This window comes from Oncorhynchus clarkii, chromosome 17 (genome assembly GCF_045791955.1).
Source record: "Oncorhynchus clarkii lewisi isolate Uvic-CL-2024 chromosome 17, UVic_Ocla_1.0, whole genome shotgun sequence".
Lineage (NCBI taxonomy): Eukaryota > Metazoa > Chordata > Actinopteri > Salmoniformes > Salmonidae > Oncorhynchus > Oncorhynchus clarkii.
Genome location: NC_092163.1, coordinates 18,913,399 through 18,926,226, shown reverse-complemented (window position 1 = coordinate 18,926,226; position 12,828 = coordinate 18,913,399). Strand labels below are relative to the sequence as shown.

Sequence of the window (12,828 nt, the reverse complement as noted above, 5' to 3'; positions counted from 1 at the left end):
TAAACGTCCTGCAGACAGGGTAACAACGTTAAACGTCCTTCAGACAGGGTAACAACGTTAAACGTCCTGCAGACAGGGTAACAACGTTAAGAGTCCTGCAGACAGGGTAACAACGTTAAAAGTCCTGCAGACAGGGTAACGACGTTAAAAGTCCTGCAGACAGGGTAACGACGTTAAAAGTCCTGCAGACAGGGTAACGACGTTAAAAGTCCTGCAGACAGGGTAACAACGTTAAAAGTCCTGCAGACAGGGTAACAACGTTAAAAGTCCTGCAGACAGGGTAACAACGTTAAACGTCCTGCAGACAGGGTAACAACGTTAAAAGTCCTGCAGACAGGGTAACTACGTTAAGTCCTGCAGAAAGGGTAACTACGTTAAGTCCTGCAGAAAGGGTAACAACGTTAAGTCCTGCAGACAGGGTAACAACGTTAAGTCCTGCAGACAGGGTAACAACGTTAAAAGTCCTGCAGACAGGGTAACAACGTTAAAAGTCCTGCAGACAGGGTAACAACGTTAAAAGTCCTGCAGACAGGGTAACAACGTTAAACGTCCTGCAGACAGGGTAACAACGTTAAAAGTCCTGCAGACAGGGTAACTACGTTAAGTCCTGCAGAAAGGGTAACAACGTTAAGTCCTGCAGACAGGGTAACAACGTTAAGTCCTGCAGACAGGGTAACAACGTTAAAGGTCCTGCAGACAGGGTAACAACGTTAAAAGTCCTGCAGACAGGGTAACAACATTACAAGTCCTGCAGACAGGGTAACAACTTTACAAGTCCTGCAGACAGGGTAACATAGTCCTGCAGACAGGGTAACAACGTTAAAAGTCCTGCAGACAGGGTAACAACATTACAAGTCCTGCAGACAGGGTAACAACTTTACAAGTCCTGCAGACAGGGTAACATAGTCCTGCAGACAGGGTAACAACGTTAAAAGTCCTGCAGACAGGGTAACAACGTTAAACGTCCTGCAGACAGGGTAACAACGTTAAGTCCTGCAGACAGGGTAACAACGTTAAAAGTCCTGCAGACAGGGTAACAACGTTAAGTCCTGCAGACCGGGTAACAACGTTAAAAGTCCTGCAGACAGGGTAACAACGTTAAAGGTCCTGCAGACAGGGTAACAATGTTAAAGGTCCTGCAGACAGGGTAACAACATTAAAAGTCCTGCAGACATGTTAACAACGTTAAAAGTCCTGCAGACATGTTAACAACGTTAAAAGTCCTGCAGACACGGTAACAACGTTAAACGTCCTGCAGACAGGGTAACAACGTTAAAAGTCCTGCAGACAGGGTAACAACGTTAAAAGTCCTGCAGACAGGGTAACAACGTTAAAAGTCCTGCAGACAGGGTAACATAGTCCTGCAGACAGGGTAACAACGTTAAAAGTCCTGCAGACAGGGTAACAACGTTAAAAGTCCTGCAGACAGGGTAACAACGTTAAAAGTCCTGCAGACAGGGTAACAACGTTAAAAGTCCTGCAGACAGGGTAACAACGTCCTGCAGACAGGGTAACAACGTTAAAGGTCCTGCAGACAGGGTAACAACGTTAAAAGTCCTGCAGACAGGGTAACAACGTTAAAAGTCCTGCAGACAGGGTAACAACGTTAAAAGTCCTGCAGACAGGGTAACAACGTTAAAAGTCCTGCAGACAGGGTAACAACGTTAAAAGTCCTGCAGACAGGGTAACAACGTTAAAAGTCCTGCAGACAGGGTAACATAGTCCTGCAGACAGGGTAACATAGTCCTGCAGACAGGGTAACAACGTTAAGTCCTGCAGACAGGGTAACAACGTTAAGTCCTGCAGACAGGGTAACAACGTTAAGTCCTGCAGACAGGGTAACAACGTTAAAGGTCCTGCAGACAGGGTAACAACGTTAAGTCCTGCAGACCGGGTAACAACTTTAAAAGTCCTGCAGACAGGGTAACAACGTTAAAGGTCCTGCAGACAGGGTAACAATGTTAAAGGTCCTGCAGACAGGGTAACAACGTTAAAAGTCCTGCAGACATGTTAACAACGTTAAAAGTCCTGCAGACATGTTAACAACGTTAAAAGTCCTGCAGACACGGTAACAACGTTAAACGTCCTGCAGACAGGGTAACAACGTTAAAAGTCCCGCAGACAGGGTAACAACGTTAAAAGTCCTGCAGACAGGGTAACAACGTTAAAAGTCCTGCAGACAGGGTAACATAGTCCTGCAGACAGGGTAACAACGTTAAAAGTCCTGCAGACAGGGTAACAACGTTAAAAGTCCTGCAGACAGGGTAACAACGTTAAAAGTCCTGCAGACAGGGTAACAACGTCCTGCAGACAGGGTAACAACGTTAAAGGTCCTGCAGACAGGGTAACAACGTTAAAGGTCCTGCAGACAGGGTAACAACGTTAAAAGTCCTGCAGACAGGGTAACAACGTTAAAAGTCCTGCAGACAGGGTAACAACGTTAAAAGTCCTGCAGACAGGGTAACAACGTTAAAAGTCCTGCAGACAGGGTAACAACGTTAAAAGTCCTGCAGACAGGGTAACAACGTTAAAAGTCCTGCAGACAGGGTAACATAGTCCTGCAGACAGGGTAACATAGTCCTGCAGACAGGGTAACAACGTTAAGTCCTGCAGACAGGGTAACAACGTTAAAGGTCCTGCAGACAGGGTAACAACGTTAAAGGTCCTGCAGACAGGGTAACAACGTTAAAAGTCCTGCAGACAGGGTAACAACGTCCTGCAGACAGGGTAACAACGTTAAAAGTCCTGCACTCAGGGTAACAACGTTAAACGTCCTGCAGACAGGGCAACAACGTTAAAAGTCCTGCAGACCGGGTAACAACGTTAAGTCCTGCAGACAGGGTAACAACGTTAAGTCCTGCAGACCGGGTAACAACGTTAAGTCCTGCAGACCGGGTAACAACGTTAAACGTCCTGCAGACAGGGTAACAACGTTAAACGTCCTGCAGACAGGGTAACAACGTTAAAAGTCCTGCAGACAGGGTAACAACGTTAAAAGTCCTGCAGACAGGGTAACAACGTTAAAAGTCCTGCAGACAGGGTAACAACGTTAAAAGTCCTGCAGACAGGGTAACAACGTTAAAAGTCCTGCAGACAGGGTAACAACGTTAAAAGTCCTGCAGACAGGGTAACAACGTTAAAAGTCCTGCAGACAGGGTAACAACGTTAAAAGTCCTGCAGACAGGGTAACATAGTCCTGCAGACAGGGTAACATAGTCCTGCAGACAGGGTAACAACGTTAAGTCCTGCAGACAGGGTAACAACGTTAAAGGTCCTGCAGACAGGGTAACAACGTTAAGTCCTGCAGACCGGGTAACAACGTTAAAAGTCCTGCAGACAGGGTAACAACGTTAAAGGTCCTGCAGACAGGGTAACAATGTTAAAGGTCCTGCAGACAGGGTAACAACGTTAAAAGTCCTGCAGACATGTTAACAACGTTAAAAGTCCTGCAGACATGTTAACAACGTTAAAAGTCCTGCAGACATGTTAACAACGTTAAAAGTCCTGCAGACACGGTAACAACGTTAAACGTCCTGCAGACAGGGTAACAACGTTAAAAGTCCTGCAGACAGGGTAACAACGTTAAAAGTCCTGCAGACAGGGTAACATAGTCCTGCAGACAGGGTAACAACGTTAAAAGTCCTGCAGACAGTGTAACAACGTTAAAAGTCCTGCAGACAGGGTAACAACGTTAAAAGTCCTGCAGACAGGGTAACAACGTCCTGCAGACAGGGTAACAACGTTAAAGGTCCTGCAGACAGGGTAACAACGTTAAAGGTCCTGCAGACAGGGTAACAACGTTAAAAGTCCTGCAGACAGGGTAACAACGTTAAAAGTCCTGCAGACAGGGTAACAACGTTAAAAGTCCTGCAGACAGGGTAACAACGTTAAAAGTCCTGCAGACAGGGTAACAACGTTAAAAGTCCTGCAGACAGGGTAACAACGTTAAAAGTCCTGCAGACAGGGTAACAACGTTAAAAGTCCTGCAGACAGGGTAACATAGTCCTGCAGACAGGGTAACATAGTCCTGCAGACAGGGTAACAACGTTAAGTCCTGCAGACAGGGTAACAACGTTAAAGGTCCTGCAGACAGGGTAACAACGTTAAAGGTCCTGCAGACAGGGTAACAACGTTAAAAGTCCTGCAGACAGGGTAACAACGTTAAACGTCCTGCAGACAGGGCAACAACGTTAAAAGTCCTGCAGACCGGGTAACAACGTTAAGTCCTGCAGACAGGGTAACAACGTTAAGTCCTGCAGACCGGGTAACAACGTTAAGTCCTGCAGACCGGGTAACAACGTTAAGTCCTGCAGACCGGGTAACAACGTTAAACGTCCTGCAGACAGGGTAACAACGTTAAACGTCCTGCAGACAGGGTAACAACGTTAAAAGTCCTGCAGACAGGGTAACAACGTTAAACGTCCTGCAGACAGGGTAACAACGTTAAACGTCCTGCAGACAGGGTAACAACGTTAAACGTCCTGCAGACAGGGTAACAACGTTAAGAGTCCTGCAGACAGGGTAACAACGTTAAAAGTCCTGCAGACAGGGTAACGACGTTAAAAGTCCTGCAGACAGGGTAACGACGTTAAAAGTCCTGCAGACAGGGTAACGACGTTAAAAGTCCTGCAGACAGGGTAACGACGTTAAAAGTCCTGCAGACAGGGTAACAACGTTAAAAGTCCTGCAGACAGGGTAACAACGTTAAAAGTCCTGCAGACAGGGTAACAACGTTAAAAGTCCTGCAGACAGGGTAACAACGTTAAAAGTCCTGCAGACAGGGTAACAACGTTAAACGTCCTGCAGACAGGGTAACAACGTTAAAAGTCCTGCAGACAGGGTAACTACGTTAAGCCCTGCAGAAAGGGTAACAACGTTAAGTCCTGCAGACAGGGTAACAACGTTAAGTCCTGCAGACAGGGTAACAACGTTAAAGGTCCTGCAGACAGGGTAACAACGTTAAAAGTCCTGCAGACAGGGTAACAACTTTACAAGTCCTGCAGACAGGGTAACAACTTTACAAGTCCTGCAGACAGGGTAACATAGTCCTGCAGACAGGGTAACAACGTTAAACGTCCTGCAGACAGGGTAACAACGTTAAGTCCTGCAGACAGGGTAACAACGTTAAAAGTCCTGCAGACAGGGTAACAACGTTAAAAGTCCTGCAGACCGGGTAACAACGTTAAAAGTCCTGCAGACGGGGTAACAACGTTAAAGGTCCTGCAGACAGGGTAACAATGTTAAAGGTCCTGCAGACAGGGTAACAACGTTAAAAGTCCTGCAGACATGTTAACAACGTTAAAAGTCCTGCAGACATGTTAACAACGTTAAAAGTCCTGCAGACACGGTAACAACGTTAAACGTCCTGCAGACAGGGTAACAACGTTAAAAGTCCTGCAGACAGGGTAACAACGTTAAAAGTCCTGCAGACAGGGTAACAACGTTAAAAGTCCTGCAGACAGGGTAACAACGTTAAAAGTCCTGCAGACAGGGTAACATAGTCCTGCAGACAGGGTAACAACGTTAAAAGTCCTGCAGACAGGGTAACAACGTTAAAAGTCCTGCAGACAGGGTAACAACGTTAAAAGTCCTGCAGACAGGGTAACAACGTCCTGCAGACAGGGTAACAACGTTAAAGGTCCTGCAGACAGGGTAACAACGTTAAAGGTCCTGCAGACAGGGTAACAACGTTAAAAGTCCTGCAGACCGGGTAACAACGTTAAAAGTCCTGCAGACGGGGTAACAACGTTAAAGGTCCTGCAGACAGGGTAACAATGTTAAAGGTCCTGCAGACAGGGTAACAACGTTAAAAGTCCTGCAGACATGTTAGCAACGTTAAAAGTCCTGCAGACATGTTAACAACGTTAAAAGTCCTGCAGACACGGTAACAACGTTAAACGTCCTGCAGACAGGGTAACAACGTTAAAAGTCCTGCAGACAGGGTAACAACGTTAAAAGTCCTGCAGACAGGGTAACAACGTTAAAAGTCCTGCAGACAGGGTAACAACGTTAAAAGTCCTGCAGACAGGGTAACATAGTCCTGCAGACAGGGTAACAACGTTAAAAGTCCTGCAGACAGGGTAACAACGTTAAAAGTCCTGCAGACAGGGTAACAACGTCCTGCAGACAGGGTAACAACGTTAAAGGTCCTGCAGACAGGGTAACAACGTTAAAGGTCCTGCAGACAGGGTAACAACGTTAAAAGTCCTGCAGACAGGGTAACAACGTTAAAAGTCCTGCAGACAGGGTAACAACGTTAAAAGTCCTGCAGACAGGGTAACAACGTTAAAAGGATAGATGGGTGAAAAACACCTAAAACAAACAATGACTCGCTGCTCTAGTGAGGTAGTCGTTCTATTCAACAGCAAATATGAACATTTGCCTCAGGAGTGTAAATGTCATGATTCTGGTAGGAGTTCACAACTACAGTAGGAGCTCCACTCTGGGTGGCCGAACGGGAGCTCCACTCTGGTTGGCCGTTCTAGTTCTACCATAACTCTATACCTATATCTGCTCTGCTCATCACACCTGCCCTGTAACATTGTGTTTCCCGCGGCCCTGAGAGCCCTGAGGTGAGATACTCATCCATTACTCTGCTCTGCATCCGAATCAACAGGAAATGCTGCTCCCCAGGTTGTTGCCGTAACAAATGGAATTTGGAAGTGAGCGATTGTTGGAGGCAGCGTTAGCGCTGGGCCGGGGTGGGTCTTTGTAGACAGAGGTAAAGGGATGCTGATGGTTGTTTTGTGTGCCGGTGTCCCCGCTGGGACTCTGGCTTCTGTGTTTGTTTAAAGGGAAGGCTTTAATCTGTGTTTTGTGTTTTGTGGGCGTCTCTCTCTTCCTACTGCAGCAGCTACACACACAGTCTACGTACAGAAACTCATGCCTATTGTGTCTCTCTCACTCTTTTTGTTAATGTTTGTGTGTGTCTGTGTGGGTGCGCATGCCTGTCTCATTTCTCAGCATATGTCTCTCTCTCCCTTTCTCTCTCTCTCTTTCTCTCCCCCCTCCAATCTATTGCTGTCCTTCCCTCGCCCTCTCTCTCCCCTCTCCTTTGAATAATTCAACCCCCACAGAGCTTTGTGTTTCTGTCTGTTGACACTGACACATTAACAACACCCACCCACCCAAAACAAACCCAAACACATTCAGTCTACTGCAGACCTGGGTTCAAACCCAAACACATTCAGTCTACTGCAGACCTGGGTTCAAACCCAAACACATTCAGTCTACTGCAGACCTGGGTTCAAACCCAAACACATTCAGTCTACTGCAGACCTGGGTTCAAACCCAAACACATTCAGTCTACTGCAGACCTGGGTACAAACCCAAACACATTCAGTCTACTGCAGACCTGGGTTCAAACCCAAACACATTCAGTCTCCTGCAGACCTGGGTTCAAACCCAAACACATTCAGTCTACTGCAGACCTGGGTTCAAACCCAAACACATTCAGTCTACTGCAGACCTGGGTACAAACCCAAACACATTCAGTCTACTGCAGACCTGGGTACAAACCCAAACACATTCAGTCTACTGCAGACCTGGGTTCAAACCCAAACACATTCAGTCTACTGCAGACCTGGGTTCAAACCCAAACACATTCAGTCTACTGCAGACCTGGGTTCAAACCCAAACACATTCAGTCTACTGCAGACCTGGGTACAAACCCAAACACATTCAGTCTACTGCAGACCTGGGTTCAAACCCAAACACATTCAGTCTCCTGCAGACCTGGGTTCAAACCCAAACACATTCAGTCTACTGCAGACCTGGGTTCAAACCCAAACACATTCAGTCTCCTGCAGACCTGGGTTCAAACCCAAACACATTCAGTCTACTGCAGACCTGGGTTCAAACCCAAACACATTCAGTCTACTGCAGACCTGGGTACAAACCCAAACACATTCAGTCTACTGCAGACCTGGGTTCAAACCCAAACACATTCAGTCTACTGCAGACCTGGGTTCAAACCCAAACACATTCAGTCTCCTGCAGACCTGGGTTCAAACCCAAACACATTCAGTCTACTGCAGACCTGGGTTCAAACCCAAACACATTCAGTCTACTGCAGACCTGGGTACAAACCCAAACACATTCAGTCTCCTGCAGACCTGGGTTCAAACCCAAACACATTCAGTCTACTGCAGACCTGGGTTCAAACCCAAACACATTCAGTCTACTGCAGACCTGGGTTCAAACCCAAACACATTCAGTCTACTGCAGACCTGGGTTCAAACCCAAACACATTCAGTCTACTGCAGACCTGGGTTCAAACCCAAACACATTCAGTCTACTGCAGACCTGGGTACAAACCCAAACACATTCAGTCTACTGCAGACCTGGGTTCAAACCCAAACACATTCAGTCTCCTGCAGACCTGGGTTCAAACCCAAACACATTCAGTCTCCTGCAGACCTGGGTACAAACCCAAACACATTCAGTCTACTGCAGACCTGGGTACAAACCCAAACACATTCAGTCTCCTGCAGACCTGGGTTCAAACCCAAACACATTCAGTCTCATGCAGACCTGGGTTCAAACCCAAACACATTCAGTCTACTGCAGACCTGGGTTCAAACCCAAACACATTCAGTCTACTGCAGACCTGGGTTCAAACCCAAACAGTTTCAGTCTCCTGCAGACCTGGGTTCAAACCCCAACACATTCAGTCCACTGCAGACCTGGGTTCAAACCCAAACACATTCAGTCTACTGCAGCCCTGGGTTCAAACCCAAACACATTCAGTCTACTGCAGACCTGGGTTCAAACCCAAACACATTCAGTCTACTGCAGACCTGGGTTCAAACCCAAACACATTCAGTCTACTGCAGACTTGGGTTCAAACACTCCTGCCTGGAGTGTCAGATGGGCGATAATCATTTTCTTGGACTATTCTATTGGTCCATTGATCCAGGCAAGCTCAATCAAGATCAGCTTTGAAATGATTTCAAATAGTATTTGAACCCAGGTCCTGTATCCAGTACATTTGATCTCCTCTCCTCTATGGAAACAAATGACAGTGCAGACGCAGAAAACACACAATGCAGGAGAGAGGCTAGACACTAACTATGAGGAATTACACCAGCAGAGTCATCACACAAACTTCTGTCCTCTTCCTGCTGTGTTATCGTGGATGGGGATTGAGTGCGACAAATACATCTCACTTAAGGTGGTTAGTGTTCTACCGTAGCGGGTGATCAGGGTGTACGGTAAGATTTCTTGACGAAGGCTCGGAGATGTGACTCAACATTTGACTCTTTACTCGAGCGCATCATGCGCAAGTGTACGGTCTTACCAGGGATTTGAACTAGCCTACACGCCACACAACTTGCGTTTTACCCCTGAGCAAGTATCACCAATTATTAATATTTTGTCATGTGTGAAATATTGCCAAAATAGTTCATATTCATAATATGGCAGAAAGAAATAAGTTACTTTGAACGATTTCACTCTGCAGGTGTGCTTTCTATCCCTCGGCGGAGGTGATACCACTGCAGCATTAAACGGTGCAGCTTGTTGAAACCCTCAGGTTTTCTAAATGTTAATATATTTCTGTTTGACATTTTCAGCTTGAACCAGAAACCCAGTCCCACTGGAGTAGGGAGAGGGGTGGAGGGAGGGAGAGGAAGAGAGGGATAGTGTAGCCAGACAAACTGCTGCAGGGGGAAAGCAATAGCCGTGCCTCAGGCCAGTGGAATGAGGCCAGGGTGCAGAGTTAGAGAGAGAGTGTGTGTGCATGCATGCCGCGTGTGTGTGCGTAAACATGTCTGCATGCATGTGTGTGCGTGCGGGCATGCATATGTACATGTTTGTGTGAGATGGTGCCAAGGCCACAGCTGAGCTGTCCTGTGCCCAGTGTAAGAGCTCTACGGGTGACAACGGGAGACTGGTGGACAAAGCTTCAATCAGATCCCTTCATTTCTGTTGCCACTACCTTATCTACCTTCTACCCTCAACCACACGCCAATGCATCACCCACATCTCTCTTTCTCTGTCTCGCTTTCATTCTCTTTCTCTCCCACTCCCATCCAAAGCAGTGGCAAATCAGCCGAGTGTTGTCTCTGTGCTTCGCTGAGTGCTATGGGAAGTTATGATAATGAGGAAGTTGTAACCCACCTGTTATTTCTGTGTGCCCCACGCCAACAGCTACGGGAGCAGACTCCAGATGAATCTAAGTTTAACACGGGTCTTTTATGATGTTTTTGGGGGGTGTTTTAAGATCTGTTTGAGTGCCTGTTCACCATGGTTGTGAAGCTTTTTTGTGTGTGTCTGTGCACAGTGTCTGTCTATGTGCCAGTGTGTGTGTACACACGTTTTCATGCAGGTGCTGGGTAATTCAGGGGCTTCAGCTGCAAATGGAGTGACTCGGGTCCTTGCTGATTGACAGAGAGAGAAGAAAAATCCCCAGTGGAATTCACACTCTGACGGTTCTCATTAAGGTAACTGACACTTGGGCTTTACCAAGGCCACACATTCATTACCAAACACGTTCTCAACCCCCGTTCATTCTAAATCCTCATACCGACCTTATACCATCCATGACTTACAGCTAATGCACAACCACACACGCACACATACGCATAGAAACACACACGCATACACTTACAGCCAAAGCACAACCACACACACACACACACACACACAATCCACAACTCTTACTGAGTCACGTAGCAAGAACAAAGGCAAGTCGGAAATCAAATAAACATTTGTAGATGAGTTTTTAAAGCAATTTGATGGATGAATCGTTGGCATTGTCATGTCGAGATGAAGCATGCAGCACATCTTTGTGAGGGTGTTCTTGTTGATTTGTTTTAGGCTGCTTTTTTTCGAATCCTATGCAGAGGAGGACGGGGGGATTCTAAGTTGAGAGGTGTAGTGTCATAACTCAAACATTCACGGAGATATTGCAGAATACACAGGTGTGCGGTTTTATGACGGGTTTTAAGACAGAGGCCTAATCGGTGGTGTTGACGGCAGCAGAAGTTAACCCCTCTGCTATCTCTTTGGGATTGCAGGCGGACATGCGCTCCAGAGAGTACCTGCGTGTCCACTTCCCAACTGCTGCAGACACCTGAGCATAGAGGAGATGGGTAGGTGTTTCAGCAGACACACAGACACACACAGGTAAAGCACTCATTGCAGGCATTTGCCGTGGCTTACAAATACTAACACTTTTGCAGTCCCCAATGCTGTGGACGGAAATAAAACACAGTCCCATTTCAAACAGATATATTGCTGGTATTGATGTCTCCCTTTCTCTATCTCTCTCTGTCTCTGTCTCTCTCTCCTTCTCTCTCTCTCTGTCTCTCTCTATCTCTCTGTCTCTGACTCTGTCTCTCTCTCCTTCTCTCTGTCTCTCTCTCTCTCTGTCTCTCTCTCTCTCTGTCTCTCTCTCTCTCTCTGTCTGTCTCTCTCTGTCTCTCTCTCCTTCTCTCTGTCTCTCTCTCCTTCTCTGTCCCCTTCTGTCTCTCTCTCTGCACTCTTTGGATCTGTGCCAGGCTGCCAGCCCAGTGCTGAGCCCTTAATGTCCTTACAGAGGGTATACCAGGCACTAGTGTTTTCCCAGGACAGCCTCTCTGCAGGGGGAGGGGTGGGAGGTGATCCAGTGGGACCACTTTGGGTTGAGCTCTGAAAGAGGGAGGAATGGAGAGAGGAATGGAGGGAGGGAGGGAAGAAAAGGGAGTGTGAGGCAGTGGCGGTTTGTGCCGTTCAAGATTAGGGAGAGGATGTAGGTGCACAGGTTCGTGAGACAAATTGGAGTAATTAATGTGGCAGACAGTGACTCATTTAATACCACCGTGCACACTTGACTGCATCTACCTGATCTGGGGTGTAATCATTAGTCCAAACAGTTTGCAACTTAAACAAGAGTATCTTTTGGACAAATGTAGGTAGGTCCCTCCCTGTTTCATTCCGTTTGCGTTAGTTGAAGAAACATTTTGCAACAGAATCTGTGGAATAAATACATCCTGATCACCTGCACACACAGTTCACTTTCATAGCAGCCACATACAGCATCATCACTTTGCTCATTGTCTAATTCCTTCTAACGTCTACACGCTCTCCTCATCTCACCTTTTCCCTTTGCTTGTGGACTTCAGTGCACAACACAACAGCTGTCTGTGACCAGGTGCAAAAACCTCTCCAAGCCAAACCTTCATACCGCTAACCGATAGACAGCCTACATCATTGTCACTTTATTAACGTTATAGTTAACAAACTAGACCTAAAGTGTTAATAAACTCACAATCCAATCCATGTGTACAATCATGCAGTACAGTGTATGTACAGCAAGCAATTTAGCAGTTACACCGATGAACCCCGGTGGCAATAAATAATCAAAACCGAAAGCATACCTTGACTTGGAAGAGTTGCATTGTTGGATAGCCTTAGCCAGCTAGCTAACATAACTAGCATTCCTCTGAGTCAGGTTGTTGAGTAGGCTAAATTAGCTGCATTAGCTAACAAAGTGGAAGGTAAACTAACAAAAAAATATAGCTAGCTCTCTCTCTGCTGCTTCTCCTTAATTTTTGAACAAGATAATTTGTTCAAAACTGTTGTCTTTCTCTCTCTTTAAGTCAACTCACCACATTTCATGCACTACAGTGCTAGCTTGCTGTAGCTTATGCTTTCAGTACTAGATTCATTCTCTGATCCTTTGATTGGATGGAGAAGATATTAGTTAGTACTGCAAGAGCTCTGATAGGTTGGAGGACGTCCTCCGGAAGTTGTCATACTTACTGTGTAAGTCTATGGAATGGGTTGAGAACCATGAGCCTCCAAGGTTTTGTATTGAAATCAATGTACCCAGAGGAGGATGGAAAC

General features: G+C 46.5%; 1 pseudogene; it reads left to right on the top strand.

Moving 5' to 3' along the window:
• Positions 1-11,078, top strand: part of LOC139369626 (endonuclease V-like) — a 36,276-nt pseudogene extending 25,198 nt beyond the window's left edge.
• The last annotated feature ends 1,750 nt before the right edge of the window (positions 11,079-12,828 follow it).